This window comes from Heptranchias perlo, chromosome 12, assembly GCF_035084215.1.
Source record: "Heptranchias perlo isolate sHepPer1 chromosome 12, sHepPer1.hap1, whole genome shotgun sequence".
In the NCBI taxonomy this organism is placed as follows: Eukaryota; Metazoa; Chordata; class Chondrichthyes; order Hexanchiformes; family Hexanchidae; genus Heptranchias; species Heptranchias perlo.
The window spans coordinates 20313534-20332365 of record NC_090336.1 but is presented as its reverse complement, the minus strand read 5'-3'; positions in this window follow the sequence as shown (position 1 = coordinate 20332365).

Here is an 18832-nt window from a genome sequence, read left to right as displayed (position 1 = left end):
TGGGATCGAGCTGTGAGAAGGGATTGGGATCGAGCTGTGAGAAGGGATTGGGATCAAGCTGTGAGAAGGGATTGGGATCGAGCTGTGAGAAGGGATTGGGATCGAGCTGTGTGAAGGGATTGGGATCGAGCTGTGAGAAGGGATTGGGATCGAGCTGTGTGAAGGGATTGGGATCGAGCTGTGAGAAGGGATTGGGATCGAGCTGTGAGAAGGGATTGGGATCGAGCTGTGAGAAGGGATTGGGATCGAGCTGTGAGAAGGGATTGGGATCGAGCTGTGAGAAGGGATTGGGATAGAGTTATGAGAAGCTATCCCTTCTCATAGCTGTATCCCAATCCACACAGATCTATCCCATATATAGAAGTGTGTGGATTGGGATACAGCTATGAGAAGGGATAGGGATAGAGCTAAGAAAGTGAACTGGGATAGAGTTATAAGAAGGGCTAGGGGTAGAGCTGAGAGTGAATTGGGATAGAGTTATGAGAAGGGGTAGGGGTAGAGCTGTGAGAAAGGATATGGATAGAGGTGCGAGAATGGATCGACATAAATCCGTGAGAGTAGATTGGGATAGAGCTATGAGAGCACACTGGGGTAAATGTGTGGGAATATTTCAGGATAGAGCTGTGAGAATAAATCTGGATAGAACTGTGAAAATGATCACGATAAAGTTGTAAGAACTGTGACAATGGATTAGGATAGATCTGTGAGAGTGGATAGGGCTGGAGCTGGGAGATTGGATCGGGATAAGGCTGAGATAATGGATTTGGATGGAGCAGAATTGATAAAGCTGGGGGATGAATTGATTTAGAGATGACAACATTGTTAGGCATAGATCAGAAAGAGTGCTTTGGAATAAAGCAGAATGGATTGGGATACAACTGAGAGATTGGATTCAGTTAGAGTTGTGAAAGTGCATTGGGATAGAGCTGAGGGAATGGATTGGGATACAGCTGTGGCAGTGAATTGGGATAGAGCTGACAGAATGAATTGGGATAGAGCTGAGGGAGTTCATGCACTTACACATGAGCCAGCCCAACTATCTTGCTGACTGTGTTATTTCTTGTTCCTAAAACTGCCAGCACAATTTATTCCAGCGATTTTCAATCTAAAAGCAGAACTGAAAAAATAATTTTTAAAATGGTTATTGCACACTGTAACTTTCAGTTCTGGTATTATTTATACAAGTAACCTCACCAAAAATAATAGTATTACCATAGATTTTTACCCCCAAAGAGTATTTTAATTTTAAATATTGTCATCAATGTTAAACTGTAATCTCCTTTGACCTTGTAACTAAATTTACTTTGCGACATGCTTTGTACACACAGGGGATTTCTTTCTCTCAGCCCTGCACTTCCTCTTCATTTAGTAAAATTTAATAATTTTTAAATGATGCATCTGCAAAACTTACAGAAAAAATACATTTCTAACAATGCACCATACTTCATTCTCCAAATGAAAAAAAAATGCTTTTTAATCTCCTCTCTTGAAGGCAATGACTCTTGCTGTGGTGCAGTGTCATGAGTGCTAGGTTTTCTCTGGTAACACCCCACCCACCCACCCCGAGTGGCAATTCTTCCTCTGTGAGTCTCGGCAGTGTGTTGGAAGGCTATTCAACTATGGAATGGGAGCCACAGCTGAGTCCAATCTTTTACTCACCCAACATCCATACATATGCATTTTCCAGTAGGTGTCACTCCATAGCAGCCAGGAACAGGAACACTGGATGATTTTCCCCTTCCCCAGCCTGGGAGATGTGAGGTCAACTACTCCCCTGCAAAGCTGCCTGACTGAGATCAAATAATTCAGATCAGACCAAGGATTGAACCTGGAGCCTCTCTGGTCGTATGACTTAGTACCATATTTATCAGCTGAACCTTTCGAGAGCTGAGGAAAATGTACTAATTCTAACACTAAATGCCTCAAACGCTCTCAATTTCTTATTTGAGGTATTCTTCAACACTTTAAAACTTAGATTAATAACACAAATAATGAGAAAATAAATACAAAATGAGAAAACTGCACCATCAAGATCACTCATTCCAAAAGACCACTCACAGCCACTTATTTATTTCCTGAGCGAAGTGAGTAACCAGAGGGAAATCTTATAAGAAGGAAAATATCTGTGAAACTTCCCATTACATATAAAAGGAATCAAATTAAAAACTTCAGGATATCAATCTAACATTATGATCTATACTAACAACTTGTATTCCACAGAAGCCATGATCAAGGATTGAACAGTAATGAACAATTGTATTCTGCAGAGGATTTGAGTGTAAATTTTACAAAATAGTGTGCCTGGCTAATAGTTAGAAAATTGTGGAAGCGCTCGATTCCTGATTTGCACTCCTGTTGCACAAAGCTCTGCACAGTGAGCGCTGATTCATGAGGTCTATCGCTTGATCACCCTTGTTTATAGTAGTCTTACAACCTTGCCTGCATTACCATAAAACCATAGAATTTACAGCACAGATAGAGGCTATTTGTCCATTGTGTCTGTGACGACTCTTGGCTAGAACACTCCAAAACGAGTCCTACTGCCCTGTGCTCTCCTCATTGAAACAACCCTCTGCATAAAGAAATTTCTGCTAACCTCTCTCTTAGTGACCATTTCAAATTGATAACCCTTCGTCATTGACTCTCCAACCAAATGAAATAGCTTTTCCGATTCATTCAATCAAACCCCTTCATAATCTTAAAAACCTCTATTGAATCTCCCTCTCTGTTCCAGTGGAAATAGTCCCAGTATCTCATGTCTCTCCTCATAATATTAGTTTTCCCATCCCTGGCAACATCCTAGAGAATCTACAGTGTATGCTCTCTATGACTTTAATGTCCTTACTATACTCTCACTGTGGCCTAACCAATATTTATACAAATTTATTACTTCTTTACTCTGACACTCATTGGGGGGAATTTTAATCCCCCCCACGACGGGTGGGAGAGGGTTGGGTTAAATCTGTGAAACCTGACCCCAACCTGCTGCGTCTGTGCCTATTTCTGCTTTAACCGCGGCGGGTTTTGGAGTGTCGAGTAACCCGCTCTGGAGAGGCGGGTCCGTCATTATAATATTTAAATGATGTTCCATTCCTCAGATTTTGGGAGCCATTTGAATTTAACGGCTGCAGGTCGGGTTTCCCAATGCTCGGGAAACCCGGCAGCTAAAGGGAGGCAGGAGCTGGTAGACCTAGCCGGTAAGTGGTTTTTGGGCCAGGAGGAGCAGGCAATCAGACGACCCCCCCGTGATCAGCCTCCCTCCCTGTGATCTTCAGATCCACCCAGTGATCAGTTACTCCCCCCCTCGATCTTCAGACCCCACCACGATCTCTCCCTCCCTCCTCGCTGCTGCGCTCTGAGCCCACCCACTATGCCCCGATCATATCCGATTGCCAGGGACCGTCCCCAGCGGTCCCCGGCTGCTGCCTTCTACTGCTGGCTTTCCCGCCCGGCAGCTGGCCAGCCTCTCAATCTGGCCGGCTGCCGAGCAGGAAACTGAGTAAAAAATGCTAATGAGGTCTTGCCGTTAAATTCAGTAAGACCTCTGTGTTCCCGACATTACCTGGTTTCCCGCTGCAGACACGCAGCCCTGCTCCCTCCCCAACTCCCCCTAAATATTGGGGCCATTGCCTCTGTTTAGAAAACGCAAAATGCTATTGGCCCTTTTCATGGATTTATTTACCTCTACTTACACCTTCTGGGGATTATTTATTTGAACAGTATTACAATACTGTAACTTCCTGTTTGCATCCATCCAATCCAGCTCCCGTCCATCTCACAGCACTGTAACATCCCTGTCAATGTAATGCATTATTCCTCCTTGATCTCTCTGCAGCATTTGATATGGTTGATTTTGACGTCCTTCGCCACCACCTTTCTTCCATTTTCTATCTCTGTGGGACTGCCGTTGCGTGATTTCACTCTTACCTATCTGGACAAAGCCAGGGTACCTCCAGCAATGGCTTCTCTTTCCACGCCAACACCATGACCATCATCTCTGGAGTCCCCCAAGGATATATCCTTGGCCTACGTTCTCCCTTATCTATATACTGCCACTTAGTGATATCACATGCAGACAGAGGGTCAGTATATGCTGATAATATCGATTGCTATCTTTGCAAGGCTCCCATTGTCCACTGTCCATAAACTGCAACTTGCCCAAAACAGAACTGCCCGCATCCTGTCTTGCAATGTCCCACTCACCCATCATCCCCATCCTCGCTAATCTACACTGGCTCCCTGTCTCCCACTGCTCCATTTTAACATTCTTATTCTCTTCATCAAATGCTTCCATGGTCTCGCTCCTCCCTACCTCTGAAACCTTCTCCAGCCTTACATCCATGTTTTTTGGTTCTCCAACTGTGGCCTCTTGTGTATCCCTTACACCCCAATATTGCTGGCAGAGCCTTCAACAACCTTGACTCTCTGGAACTCTCTCCCTAAACCTCTCTGCCTCTCCCTTCTTTGTCCTCCTTTGAAAACCTCCTCAAAACACATCTTTTCGACCTAGCCTTGAAACACCTTTTAACCTACATAAGAACATAAGAACATAAGAAATAGGAGCAGGAATAGGCCCATATAGCTCCTTGAGCCTGCTCCACCATTCAATAAGATCATGGCTGATCTTCGGCCTCAACTCCACTTTCCCGCCCGATCCCTATATGCCTTGATTCCCTAAGCCCAAAAACTATCGATCTCAGTCTTGAATATACTCAATGACTAAGTATTCACAGCCCTCTGGGGTAGAGAATTCCAAAAATTCATGACCCTCTGAGTGAAGAAATTCCTCCTCATCTCAGTCCTAAATGGCTGACCCCTTATCCTGAGACTATACCCCCCTAGTTCTAGAATCTCAAGCCAGGAGAAACAGCCTCTCATCATCTACCCTGTCAAGCCCTCTCAGAATCTTACTTGTTTCAATGAGATCACCTCTCATTCTTCTAAACTCCAGAGAGTATAGGTTCATTCTACTCAATCTCTCCTCATAGGACAACCCTCTCATCCCAGGAATCAATCTAGTGAACCTTCATTGCACTGCCTCTAAGGCAAGTATATCTTTCCTTAGGTAAGGAGGCCAAAACTGTACACAGTTGGTGTAGTGTCACCAAAGCCCTGTACAATTGCAGCAAGACATCCTTACTCCAACCTCTTGCAATTAAGGCCAATATACCATTTGCCTTCCTAATTGCTTGCTGTATCTGCATGCTAACTTTTTGTGTTTCTTGTACAAGGACACCCAGATCTCTCTGAACATCAACATTTAATAGTTTCTCACCATTTAAAAAATATTCTGTTTTTCTATTCTTCCTACGAAAGTGAATAACCTCACATTTCTCCACATTATACTCCATCTGCCACCTTCTTGCCCGCTCACTTAACCTGCCTACATCCCTTTGCAGGATCTTTGTGTCCTCCTCAAGGCTTACTTTCCCACCTAGCTTTGTATCGTCAGCAAACTTGGAAACATTACACTTGGTCCCTTCATCGAATCTCTCTTACATTCCGTTTGTTTTATTATTTTTCTGTAAGGCATCTTGGGACAACTTGTGCATTAAAGGCATGTTGTTGTTGGCATCATCATCGTTGCTGTGCTTATTATTGTTGTTGTTACTATTTTGGATATCTACTATCATTCTGCACCTGAAAAAATTATTTACCTCTGCGTGGCTCCAACAGCTGGCACCCAGGCCCTGCTCTGATCTTGATGTAAGGCTGAAGGCCCAGTTCTTCTCGGCACTCCTCCAAATGGGTGCCTGCCTGGTGTTTCAACAGGACCTTGCATATCCTGATGTATGTATAATCATTAAAACCTCCTTGGTGGATCCCCAGGAAATCCCTGGGCAACACAGAGGGGCAGAGACCCAATGTAACTGGTCTGTGCCATTTTTCCTATGCTTTTCATCCGGACGAGTACTGCCCAGGTGTACAGCAGTGAAAAATTGGCCCTTCTGTTTCTTATCTCTTCAGATTCTTATCCAGCCATTTGAATATAGACAATTGTGAAAGGATTTGGGAGGGTAAATAGTAAAAGGCTCTTTCTACTGGGTCAGTGAAACAGTACCAGAGACCCATAAATTTGAAATTAATACTGGAAGCTAATCTCCAGAGAGTATAGGCTCATTCTACTCAATCTCTCCTCATAGGACAACCCTCTCATCCCAGGAATCAATCTAGTGAACCTTCGTTGCACTGCCTGGAGCATAAAGAGGGAGGTCAGAAGAAACGTTTTCATGCAGAGGATTATCAGACTGTGAAATGCATTACCACAAATGGCATTTAAGAGAGAATCACATAAACCACAAAGAAAAAAAAATATTAAAAGGCACAGGGAGATCATGGGACAATGGAAGGAGCACCAGATGAAGCTACAGGAAGTTGGCACACGTGACCCCTACCATCTGCAAGTAGTGGTATGCAGGGGAGGCCAGTGATAGGCAGCAGTAAGGAGTGTAGATAGAGCGAGATAATCAATCAAAAATTATTTGGCTTGTGAACCATTTGTGATGTTCAATGATGTCCTTTGATTGTTATGATAATGGTAGAGGGAGTTGTGTTCTAAGAGAATTTACTGCTGAAAGTTGCACCTTAAGGGTTTGGATCTGCTGCATAGGTCCTGGGAATAGGAAGAATATGTAATGAGGGCAGTGTAGACAAGAGGGCGAGGTCATTACCTCAAGAAAGTCTGCTTGATGATCTCTCAACATATTTCTCTCGCAGCCAGATCTGCTGCCTCCTCCAGTTCCAAGTTTTCTTGCTGATGGGCTGTGTGTCCTTCCACCACACCAGGCTGGCTTTCCTCCTCCAAGACCTGAGATTCCAATCCTATTTGGAGGACAAAGCTGTGGAGGACAGATCAAGCCACCACAATGTGCAAAACCCAGTCTGAAATGCACTGCAGTGGCCCTCCGGATCGATTCAGGCGTCTGAAATTACTCTTCAATACCTAAAATGTCCTCTCTATGATCACTCGGGTGACTGCATGTGCTCTGTTGTACTGAGAACATTTTTTTTATTCATTCATGGGATGTGGGCGTTGCTGGCGAGGCCGGCATTTATTGCCCATCCCTAATTGCCCTTGAGAAGGTGGTCATGAGCCGCCTTCTTGAACCGCTGCAGTCCGTGTGGTGAAGGTTCTCCCACAGTGCTGTTAGGGAGTTCCAGGATTTTGACTGAGCGACGATGAAGGAACGGCAATATATTTCCAAGTCGGGATGGTGTGTGACTTGGAGGGGAACGTGCAGGTGGTGTTGTTCCCGTGTACCTGCTGCCCTTGTCCTTCTCGGTGGAAGAGGTCGCGGGTTTGGGAGGTGCTGTCGAAGAAGCCTTGGCGAGTTGCTGCAGTGCATCCTGTGGATGGTACACACTGCAGCCACAGTGCGTCGGTGGTGAAGGGAGTGAATGTTTTTTAGGGTGGTGGATGGGGTGCCAATCAAGCGGGCTGCTTCGTCCTGGATGGTGTCGAGCTTCTTGAGTGTTGTTGGAGCTGCACTCATCCAGGCAAGTGGAGAGTATTCCATCACACTCCTGACCAGGGTTTTGTATAGCTGCAGCATAACTTCTGCCCCCTTGTACTCTAGCCCTCTGGATATAAAGGCCAGCATTCCATTAGCCTTATTAATTATTTTCTGCACCTGTTCATGACACTTCAATGATCTATGTACCTGAACCCCAAAGTCCCTTTGGACATCCACAGTTTTTAACTTTTTACCATTTAGAAAGTACTCTGTTCCATCCTTTTTTGATCCAAAGTGGATGACCTCACATTTGTCTACATTGAATTCCATCTGCCACAGTTTTGCCCATTCACCTAATCTATCAATATCACTTTGTAATTTTATGTTTTCATCAACACTGCTTACAATGCCACCAATCTTTGTGTCATCAGCAAACTTAGATATGAGACTTTCTATGCCTTCATCTAAGTTGTTAATAAATATTGTGAATAATTGAGGCCCCAAGACAGATCCCTGTGGGACTCCACTAGTCACATCCTGCCAATGTGAATACTTACCCATTATCCCTACTCTCTGTCGCCTTTCGCTCAGCCAACTTCCTAACCAAGTCCGTACTTTTCCCTCGATTCCATGGGCTTCTATCTTAGCTAACAGTCTCTTATGTGGGACCTTATCAAATGCCTTCTGGAAGTCCATATAAATAACATCCATTGAGATTCCCCTGTCCACTACTTTAGTCACCTCTTCAAAAAATTCAATCAGGTTTGTCAGGCACGACCTACCTTTCACAAATCCATGCTGACTCTCCCTGATTAACTGAAAATTCTCGAGGTGTTCAGTCACCCTATCCTTAATTATAGACTCCAGCATTTTCCCCACAACAGATGTTGGACTAACTGGTCTATAATTCCCCGGTTTCCCTCTCTCTCCTTTCTTAAAAAGCGGAGTGACGTGCAATTTTCCAATCCAGAGGGACAGTTCATGAATCTAGAGAACTTTGAAAGATTATAGTTAGGGCATCTGAAATCTGCTCACCTACTTCCTTTAAAACTCTGGGATGGTAACCGTCTGGTCCTGGGGATTTGTCACTCTTTAGTGCTATTATTTTCTTCATTACTGTTGCTTTACTTATGTTAATTTTATCGAGTCCCTGTCCTCGATTCAGTATTAGTTTTCTTGGGATTTCCGGCATGCTATCCTCTTTTTCTACTGTAAATACTGACGCAAAGTAATTATTCAACATGTCCGCCATATATTTGATTTCTGATCAACTCACATTACATATTATATTGTCACCACTACTGCCACGTCTTTGCAAATCTTGTCTGGTTTGTGTAATAATGCCCTTTCCTGAGGATCACTGTGAAGTCCCACAACTGATGCCACCCATTGTGTCACTGCAGAGTGGGTGTAGGTGTATTTGCAGGGCTCTTTTGTGCAGACGACTGAGAGACATCAGTGATGTCCCTGGTGGCACCCTGGAAGGATCCGGAGGAGAAGTTGTTGAGGGCAGTGGTGACTTTGACAGAGACAGGTAAGAAGATGGTGCTTGGGCCAGCCAGGAGCAGCTCAGCATGAAGGAGGCTGCAGATGTCCACGACTACAGGTCGAGTGACTCTGAGCCTCCGTATGCACTGCTGCTCAGAGAGGTCCAGGAAGCTGAGTCTCGGTCTGTAGACCCTGTGGCGAGGGTCGTGCCTTCTGTGACACATCTCTCTCTGCGGTTGCCCTCCCTCCTGCTGTGCAGGTGGATGTGTCACAGCACTGTGTTGTGGAGCTCCACGTGTCAGAGGTGGACGGCGTGGCTGGCGAGACTGGTGATGCTGTTCGTCCTCCGAGAAGGTCATGACTGCAGCTACGGCGGCCCCCATCCGGAAGATGTACATTTGAGGGGGTCCGCAAGGTAGGTACATGTGTCTGGACACCGGGGTAAGTGCGCAAGTTTGTGAATTTTATTGTTAGGAGGAGGTGGTGGAGGCCAAACTTTGTCCAAAGTGACAGAGTGGCCTCCTGCAATGAGTGCGGGTCTCCCCCCGCTACCTGTCAAATGGACCTTTGCAGCTGCCACAGGCTGATGGCTGCAACACGTCCATTTCAACTGGGAGTGTTTCCCCCAGTACGGGAAACAGTCTCAGTTGAGATGAAAATCTCACCCCTCCAAAAATCTCATGTCAATCAGGTCTAATAACGACCTGAAGTATCAAAATAATTACCTTAAGTGGCATCCCGCCGGCTTAAGTTGCCGGCGGGAGTCCCACAAGTGGGGGCTGCGCGTGCATGTAAGCACGTCACTGGGGAACCCGGAAGTGGGCGGGTTGGAGCTGGGCTCCGGACCTGCCCCGGGAATCCCCAATTTTCGGAGCCCCCCCGCCACGAACCCGCCGGCTCAGAGGTCCGAAAATCAAGCCCAAAGTATTTGTTTAATTTCTCTGCCATTTCCTTATTTCCCATTATAAATTCTCCCGTCCCTGTCTGTAAGGGACCCACATTTGCCTTCACCACATTTTCCTTTTTACATACGTGTAGTAGCTCTAATAGTCCGTTTTACATGTTTCTCGCTAGTTTATTCTCATATTCTATTTTCCCTTTCTTTATTAATTTCTTGGTTCTCCTTTGCTGATTTCTAAAATGCTCCCAATCCTCAGGCTTACTGCTTTTTCTGGCAACTTTATATGCCTCTTCCTTTGATTTAATACTATCTTTAATTTCTCTTGTTAGCCACTTTTCCTGTTGGGTTTTTGTGCCTTAAAGGAATATATATTTGTTGCAAATTATGTATTAATTCTTTAAATGCTTGTCATTACCTGTCTACTGTCATATCTTTTAATGTAGTTCCCAATCAACCACAGCCAAATTGCGCCTCAGACCTTCGTAGTTTCCTTTGTTTACTGAGGTTGTGCTGCAGAGGCAGACTCGCAGTGGTGACATGAACCAGGGAAACAAAGGGTAGACCTGGTTGCCGAGAAGCTACCCAGGCCTCCACATGTCTTTGCCAAAAAGAGTTGCCAGGCTGCACTGTCACAAGATAAAGATAATGGCGCGGAAACTGCTCATGAAATAATGGCAAGGCTAACAGGGCTCACCGTTATTTCAGGGTAAATGGAAGAGCATGTTCTGGTGAGCGCACATATGCAGTCAAACGCGGAAATCCGGAAATTGCTCTACCATTTGCCCTGCTTGTTTGAAAGGTGCGCGGGAAGGACAGCTTCCGGCTGAATGAACTTGCTGCATTGCCTAGCTGGAAATGAACTAACCTTTCCATAAAAAAGGTACGCTACGATTTTTAGGTCTAAACTAACTTTTAATGGCATGGTAAGTCTTAACAACTGCCAAACAACCACTCTGGCCCTGGAAATTAACTTTTAAAAATGTGGAGCCTCATTACTTCCAATTTTAATTGTTGTTGGACATTTATAAAAAAAAAGTTTACTTTTTTAAACTTTTTCTTTCTGTCTCTTATATCTCTGTCTTTTAATTCGATATTTCTTACCCTCTCTTTATTTCCTTTTCTCTAACTGATTTTAAAATGAATTCACTGTTGCAGCTTTCACTTCCTGGTTCTGACTGCACGGCTTGTCAAGGATATTTCAAGCTGATTGGCTGAGGAGAGAGCGAGATCCTTTCCCCACTCTCACAGCTGACAAAAGCCCGGGAAAGGACGCTGCACTTTTTGCGGCTCACCACCGAAGCAAGTTGGCGCCCAGAAGCCTGTGAATAGTTTGTGGGTAAGTTAATAACTAATGAGTGGCGGGCGATGTTCGTTTGCCATAAAGCGCAATTTCCGGGCCATTATGAGGGCTGCCAGGGTGCAATGACAGTCAGAAGTTGTTGCTGCTGCTCACTGATTGAATGGAATTCCTTCCTTTCAAGGAAATTCAAGGGGTTTATAGATGGGGTCTGTATGGCCACTTGGGTCTCATCCAAAGCCTCCTGTACTTTGGGGAATTCAGCCATGTTATAAAAAAATGGCCCTATCATGCTGCTGGTGTGGCGTCATGCCAAAATTAACAAAGTTACTCCTTTTGTCTGACAGAGGATCACTGAACAAGCGAATGCAGGAACGGATTGCATCCTGGCAAATTTGCATAGGTCCATGGTTGCAGCCAAGAAGAAGCCAGTGGCATAAAAATTGAGAGCTGCTGTAACATTGACTGCCACTGGCGGAAATGTGTGTGCATTGGATCTGGGATGTAGGCCTGGAGCCAATAGGTGGCACAGATCATCCAGGGTTTCCTTCCTGAAGCACTTTCCTGAGGCACAACTCTTTACTCTTGCCTTTGTGTGAACAGCGGTGGGTGGTAGGGGGAGGGGGCAGATAATGATGGCAGGGCTTCAGCCTAATGCGAAGCTGCCAGATGTGTCTTTACTTCCTGCAGGACTCTCCTTCCATGAGAATAGTCAAGAGAAGGATCCCATAGCGAAAACCCATGAATCTGCCTTTGCAGCTGTTTGGGGTGAAAAAATTGTGATCTTCAGGGATTACAAGACAGCAAACACAACAGCTCCCCAAATTTAAATTGCTTCACTCAGTCTCAAATTGTAGGCAACCGTTTTCCCAGCACTTTGGCCTTTAAAGCTGACTTTGACTAGGAGCAGTTGATTCTAGTGAGCAAGTACACTTGCTTTATGCAGGCATACTTTGTCTTGAGTCTAACTGAAGTGGTAATGAAGGGAATTTGGCATCTGTCATTACTGCATCATTCGTCTACATCTGCTCAGTGGGTGCCCAACCCAAAACACCTGCAGTGCGCCCTAACTATGAGGAAATTCGGAACCAGGGTCTGTATTCATTAGCCGTCAATCATACAAGTATCACCAGGTCAAAGGGAAACAGGAACCTTCTGGTACTTAACTATGAATAAAAGTTACACCAATATTGATACATCTTCCTCAAAAGAGATAAGAACACAATAATAAGCACACCATCAGCAACAACACTAAAATCGATATCAACTATATAAAGTTCAATGGCTCCAGTACTAGCAGTTTAAACAAAGTCATTGGAAAATGGAATTGTTATTGTGTGGGTTTCACAATAATCTATCACTCATTGTTGTTCGGCTTGTTATTGATAGTGGAAGACTTTTCAATAAGAGATTCCGGCTGGTGTGGAACAATCAGTGGGAGGGCACTGGACATGCACCCTGTGGGACCAAGAGCTCAGTGCCAAAGTTCCTCTGGGGTCTTATTTGAAATCTGCTGGTGGTAATGGGTGTACTATTGACTGCAGCCAGCAAAGGAAGAGGAAGCCTGGGGGCTTCTCGCACAGAATTACTCACTGTCATCTCATACTGCCACCTAGTGTGGAAAAATAGATTGCCACCTATTGCAGAAAGACTGACTTGTCACCTCGGGCAGAAGTACTGATGGCTGCATTGCACACAAAGACAAACTGCAACCTGATACCAAAATGATGACTGTCAACCTGGTGCGGAAATAGTCACTGTCACCTAAGACTGGATTACTGACTATCACCAGTACTTAAATACTGACTGCCATTTAAGAACATAAGAACATAAGAAATAGGAGCAGGAGGAGGCCAATCGGCCCTTCGAGCCTGCTCCGCCATTTAATAAGATCATGGCTGATCTGATTCTAACCTCAAATCTAAATTCATGTCCAATTTCCTGCCCACTCCCCGTAACCCCTAATTCCATTCACTTCGAGGAAACTGTCTATTTCTGCTTTGAATTTATTTAATGATGTAGCTTCCACAGCTTCCTGGGGCAGCAAATTCCACAGACCTACCACCCTCTGAGTGAAGAAGTTTCCCCTCATCTCAGTTTTGAACGAGCAGCCCCTTATTCTAAGATTATGCCCCCTAGTTCTAGTTTCACCCAATCTTGGGAACATCCTCACCGCATCCGCCCGATCAAGCCCCTTCACAATCTTATATGTTTCAATAAGATCGCCTCTCATTCTTCTGAACTCCAATGAGTAGAGTCCCAATCTACTCAACCTCTCCTCATATGTCCGCCCCCTCATCCCCGGGATTAACCGAGTGAACCTTCTTTGTACTGCCTCGAGAGAAAGTATGTCTTTTCTTAAGTATGGGCACCAAAACTGTATGCAGTATTCCAGGTGCGGTCTCACCAATACCTTATATAACTGCAGCAATACCTCCCTGTTTTTATATTCTATCCCCCTAGCGATAAACGCCAACATTCCGTTGGCCTTCTTGATCACCTGCTGCACCTGCATACTAACTTTTTGATTTTCTTGCACCAGTACCCCCAGATCCCTTTGTATTGCAGTACTTTCCAGTCTCTTGCCATCAAGAAAATAACTTGCTCTCTGGCTTTTCCTGCCAAAGTGCATAACCTCACATTTTCCAATATTGTATTTCATCTGCCAAATCTCCGCCCACTCACCCAGCCTGTCTATAGCCCCCTGCAGGTTTTTTATGTCCTCCTCACTCTCTACTTTCCCTCCCATCTTTGTATCAGCTGCAAACTTCGATATGTTGCACTCGGTCCCCTCCTCCAAATCGTTAATATAGATTGTAAAGAGTTGGGGACCCAGCACCGACCCCTGTGGAACACCACTGGCTACTGGTTGCCAGTCCGAGAATGAACCATTTATCCCAACTCTCTGCTTCCTGTTAGATAACCAATCCTCCACCCATGCCAGAATATTACCCCCAATCCAGTGATTCTTTATCTTGAGCAATAATCTTTTATGTGGCACCTTGTCGAATGCCTTCTGGATGTCTAAATACACTACGTCCACTGGTTCCCCTTTATCCACCCTGTACGTTATGTCCTCAAAGAACTCAAGCAAATGCTGACTTTGTCCTATTAAATTATGTTTGTCCAAATGTTCTGCTACTGTCTCCTTAATAATAGACTCCAAAATTTTACCCACCACAGATGTTAGGCTAACTGGTCTACAATTTCCAGCCTTCTGTCTACTACCCTTTTTAAATAAGGGTGTTACATTAGCAGTTTTCCAATCTGCCGGGACCTTTGCCGAGTCCAGAGAATTTTGGAAAATTATCACCAAAGCATCCACAATCCCCACTGCCACTTCCCTCAAGACCCTAGGATGGAAGCCATCAGGTCCAGGGGATTTATCCGCCTTGAGTCCCATTAATTTACTGAGTACCAATTCCTTAGTGACTTTAATCGTATTTAGCTCCTCCCCCCCTAGAGCCCCCTGTTTGTCCAGTGTTGGGATATTCTTAGTGTCCTCTACCATAAAGACTGAAACAAAATATTTGTTCAGCATTTTTGCCATCTCCATGTTTCCCACCATTAATTTCCCGGTCTCATCCTCTAAGGGATCTACGTTTGCCTTAGCCACCCTTTTTCTTTTTATATAACGATAGAAACTCTTGCTATCTGTTTTTATATTTTTTGCTAATTTATTTTCATAATCTATCTTCCCTTTCTTAATCAATCCTTTAGTTACTTTTTGCTGTCTTTTGAAGACTTCCCAATCTTCTATCCTCCCACTAAGTTTGGCTACCTTATATGTCCTTGTTTTTAGTCGGATACTATCCTTAATTTCTATACTTAGCCACGGATGGCTGTCATTTCTTTTACACCCTTTTTTCCTCAGTGGAATATATTTATTTTGAAAGTTGTAAAATAACTCCTTAAATGAACACCACTGCTCATGTACCGTCTTACCCTTTAATCTATTTTCCCAGTCCACTTTAATCATTCCGCCCTCATACCATCATAGTCTCCTTTATTCAAGCTCAGTACGCTTGTTTGAGAACCAACCTTCTCACCCTCTAATTGGATATGGAATGTAACCATGTTATGGTCACTCATTCCAAGGGGATCCTTAACTAGGACATTATTAATTAATCCTGGCTCATTACACAGGACCAGGTCCAAGGTTGCTTGCCCCCTTGTAGGATCAGTTACATACTGCTCAAGAAATCCATCCCTAATACACTCAATAAACTCTTCCTCAAGGCTGCCCTGCCCAATTTGATTTGTCCAGTTAATATGATAGTTAAACTCCCCCATAATTATAGCTGTTCCCTTATTACATTCCCCGACTATTTCCTGATTAAAACTTCTTCCAGCAGAGTTGCAACTATTAGGAGGCCTATATACTACGCCCACTAGTGTTTTTTCCCCTTATTATTCCTTATCTCTACCCAAACTGTTTCGTTATCCTGATCCTTGGTCCCAATATCATTTCTCTGTATTACAGTGATTCCTTCCTTTATTAACATAGCCACCCCACCTCCCGTCAGGCCCTGGTGCAGAAACACTGATAGTCACCTACCGTAGAAACACTGACTGCTGTCTCGCACAGAATTACTGACTATCATCTCGTACAGAAATCTGATTGCAACCTTCTGACGGGTTACCTAGTTCACACACATTGATGATCATCTTGCACAGAAACATTGACAGTCATTTAATAAAGAAACAGTGACTGACTTACTCGAGAAACATAATCACCAAGCACAGAAATACTGACTGCCACGTAGTTCAGAAATACTCACTGCCATATAGTGTAGTAAAACAGACTTCCTTCGATTGTAGAAATACTCACTGTCACCTAAGGCTGAATTACTGACTGTCATCAGTATATAAGTAGTGACTGCCATTCAGTATTAAATACTGCCTGTGGCCCAATGCGGAATACTGAATGGCACATGTTCAGAAATACTGATGGCACCTAATACAGAAACATTAACTGTCGTTCAGCATAGAAAGACTGGCTGTGACTTACACAGTGATTTTAACTTTCCCTGATCGGCAGGAAAGGAGTGGGCGAGCAATTAAAATGGAATTGCCCCATTTCCGGCACTGTTCCCGCCGATCTGTAATTTTAATGCCACTGACTTTGGCGACAGATGAGGCTCCCACCGGACTCATTAGTAAATGCAAATCGGAGTCCCATTTTAACCCGGTCCTGAGCGGGGAGGCCTCCCCACCAGATGAACCTGTCTGAAAACCAGTGAGGCCAACCAGGGTAAGTTAAAAAACTTTTCTTAGTGGACCCCATGAAGCAGAAGTGCTCCTCTCTTTCCTCCAAGGAAAGTCTGGGCCTCTGCTGCTATGGCCCCCCACCCACAACACCCCCTCCCCAGCCACGAGATTAGGAAGAGAACAGTGGCTGTTCTTTTCCCTCACTCTAGCTGGCCAATTGTAACATGCCAAATGCTGTTGTGGCTGAGATTAGCAAACTCAGCAGGCCTGCGATTGAACCTAAGAACCCGGGGCTATACCCAGAATTGTGGAATAATCCTACTCATACAGCTGAGCAAGAAAGAAAGAAAGACTTGCATGCATATAGCACCCTTCACAACCGTAGGACCTCCCAAAGTGCTTTATATCCAATGAAGTACTTAGAAAAAAATTGTAGTCACTGTTGTGATGTAGGAATCAGAGCACACTGATTTGCATGCTGATGGGCAGGTCTTTGACAACACACCAGTATCAGCTTAATCTAATACAGCCAGCAGGAGTCAGCGTTAAAAATTTCAAAATTCTTAAACAAATGTTGCACAAGGCAAACAAAAGGAAACCAGCAGTTTAACTACTCTCCTTGTTAGACCTTGGCTCATGAACAGCAGCCCCCGACTCTGAGACCAAACCTTCCTAGAGGTCCTAGCCAATCCCCATCCGTGTGCTGGTTGGCAACAGGCCAGCCCCATGCAATTAACTACAAAAATAGAATATAAACCTTAGATCACCAAATGTACACTCCACCCTCTACGTCTAGACGGGTTTATCTACATTCCAAAACCCCGGTACAATGGGATTAGCTTGTAGTGATCATTAGGATATAAGGATGGAATGTTGTCTGGCAGAACCCATTTAGAGTGAAGGGCTGAAATGATAAGGCTCCAACTCCGGCACAGAACCCCAATAGACTTGAGCATGGCTCAGGGATTGGGCTATAACACTGTAGTTTCTTTTACAAAAAAATTAAAATAAGTTGATTAATGCCTTGGTTAAAAGAACAAAAAGAAGCATGTTAGAAGAATGGGTTAAATGTTTGTCTGTTATTGTCACCAACTGTAACGTCCAGTTTGAATTGCTCTTTTGATCTTGTCAGACAGTTTTATTTTCTTGCACTGGAAATAAAATCATTACACACTGCAATCATTAAAAACAAATCTAAAGACCACCAAATTGTAATTTGCATTTGTAATAGGCATGGAAAGCTGGGCCTGGATCTTAATTTGGAGCAGGGAAGAGAGTGGGGGGGATGTTTATCAGCCGCGAGACCCGGAGTGAAGTGAGCGGGTCGGAATCTGCGATCGCAACTTAATTGAAGCAATAAATTTTCTCTTCTGGGTTTTGCGTCTCCAAGCTGCGCAGCAGGCAGTAATGCGCACCCGCATGTCGCGATCTGAAGTCCACTATTTTAAGGGCCAATGCAAAAATTGATTTTGGAGAAGAAAGGAGGAAGTGAAACCATGTACTGACAGAGAGCAAGGTCAGCACCCAGGTTCACAGATGCTTCACTTGAAATGCTGCTGGGTGCAGTGAGGACCAGAAAGGAAATAATTACCCCAGCAATGGGAGGAAGAAGCCTGGTTCTGCTATCAAGAAGGCATGGCTGGAGGTGGCTGATGAGGTGAGCAGCAGGAGCATGGTGCAGTGTGCAGTGCAGGAAGTGTTTTAATGATCTAACTAGGTTGCTGTGTGTGCCACACCCCCCTCTCACCCTGTCTTGCCAAGTGTACTCCATCACATTACTCCTCAAACCCACTTAAGTTTCAAGAGCAACCATTCTTCACCTTCTATGCACATCCTCACCTCCCCATGTATCCATCCACTGCTGCCACTCACCCCAATCGTTATTCAATGTGATGCATCTGTCTGATGGTTACCCTCACCCAATGCACTGCATCCATCGTGTAAATACGTGACCTTCAGCCACTCACAGTTCTGTTCTTTTGCCCCTTGTAAGAGAAGAGGGCACAACATGAACTGCGGCTCAGTCTCCCCTCCATTTCACCGGAGGTGTTAAGTTTAAAGTTAAGTCATATTCAATTTAAAAAGACATACTTAATGTCTCACAAGGATGTTTATTGATGCTATAAATACCTGCCCGCCTGAATTAATTAAGGTCTCCACTGTGGCAAGCAGGTTACTCGCACGCATCCAAACGTGCCTGGGTTAAACCCGGGAGTGGACGCGTCAGAGCCGGCTTGCGGTCACGCTCCAAAAATCAAATATTTGAACTACCCACCCGCCCCCAACCCACCCTTTCTCTGGGGTTAAAACTCCCCCCCGGAACTCTGTATTCTCAAGTGGGCCTGATGAACAGCCTCCAGTCTGAAATTTGCAATTTATTATAGACTTATTGATTATTGATGTCACGCCACCCATTTCCCCATGGATGTTGACTGCTCTAATATGGCTAGTGTGTACAGTAACAAAAGGACCTCCACCACA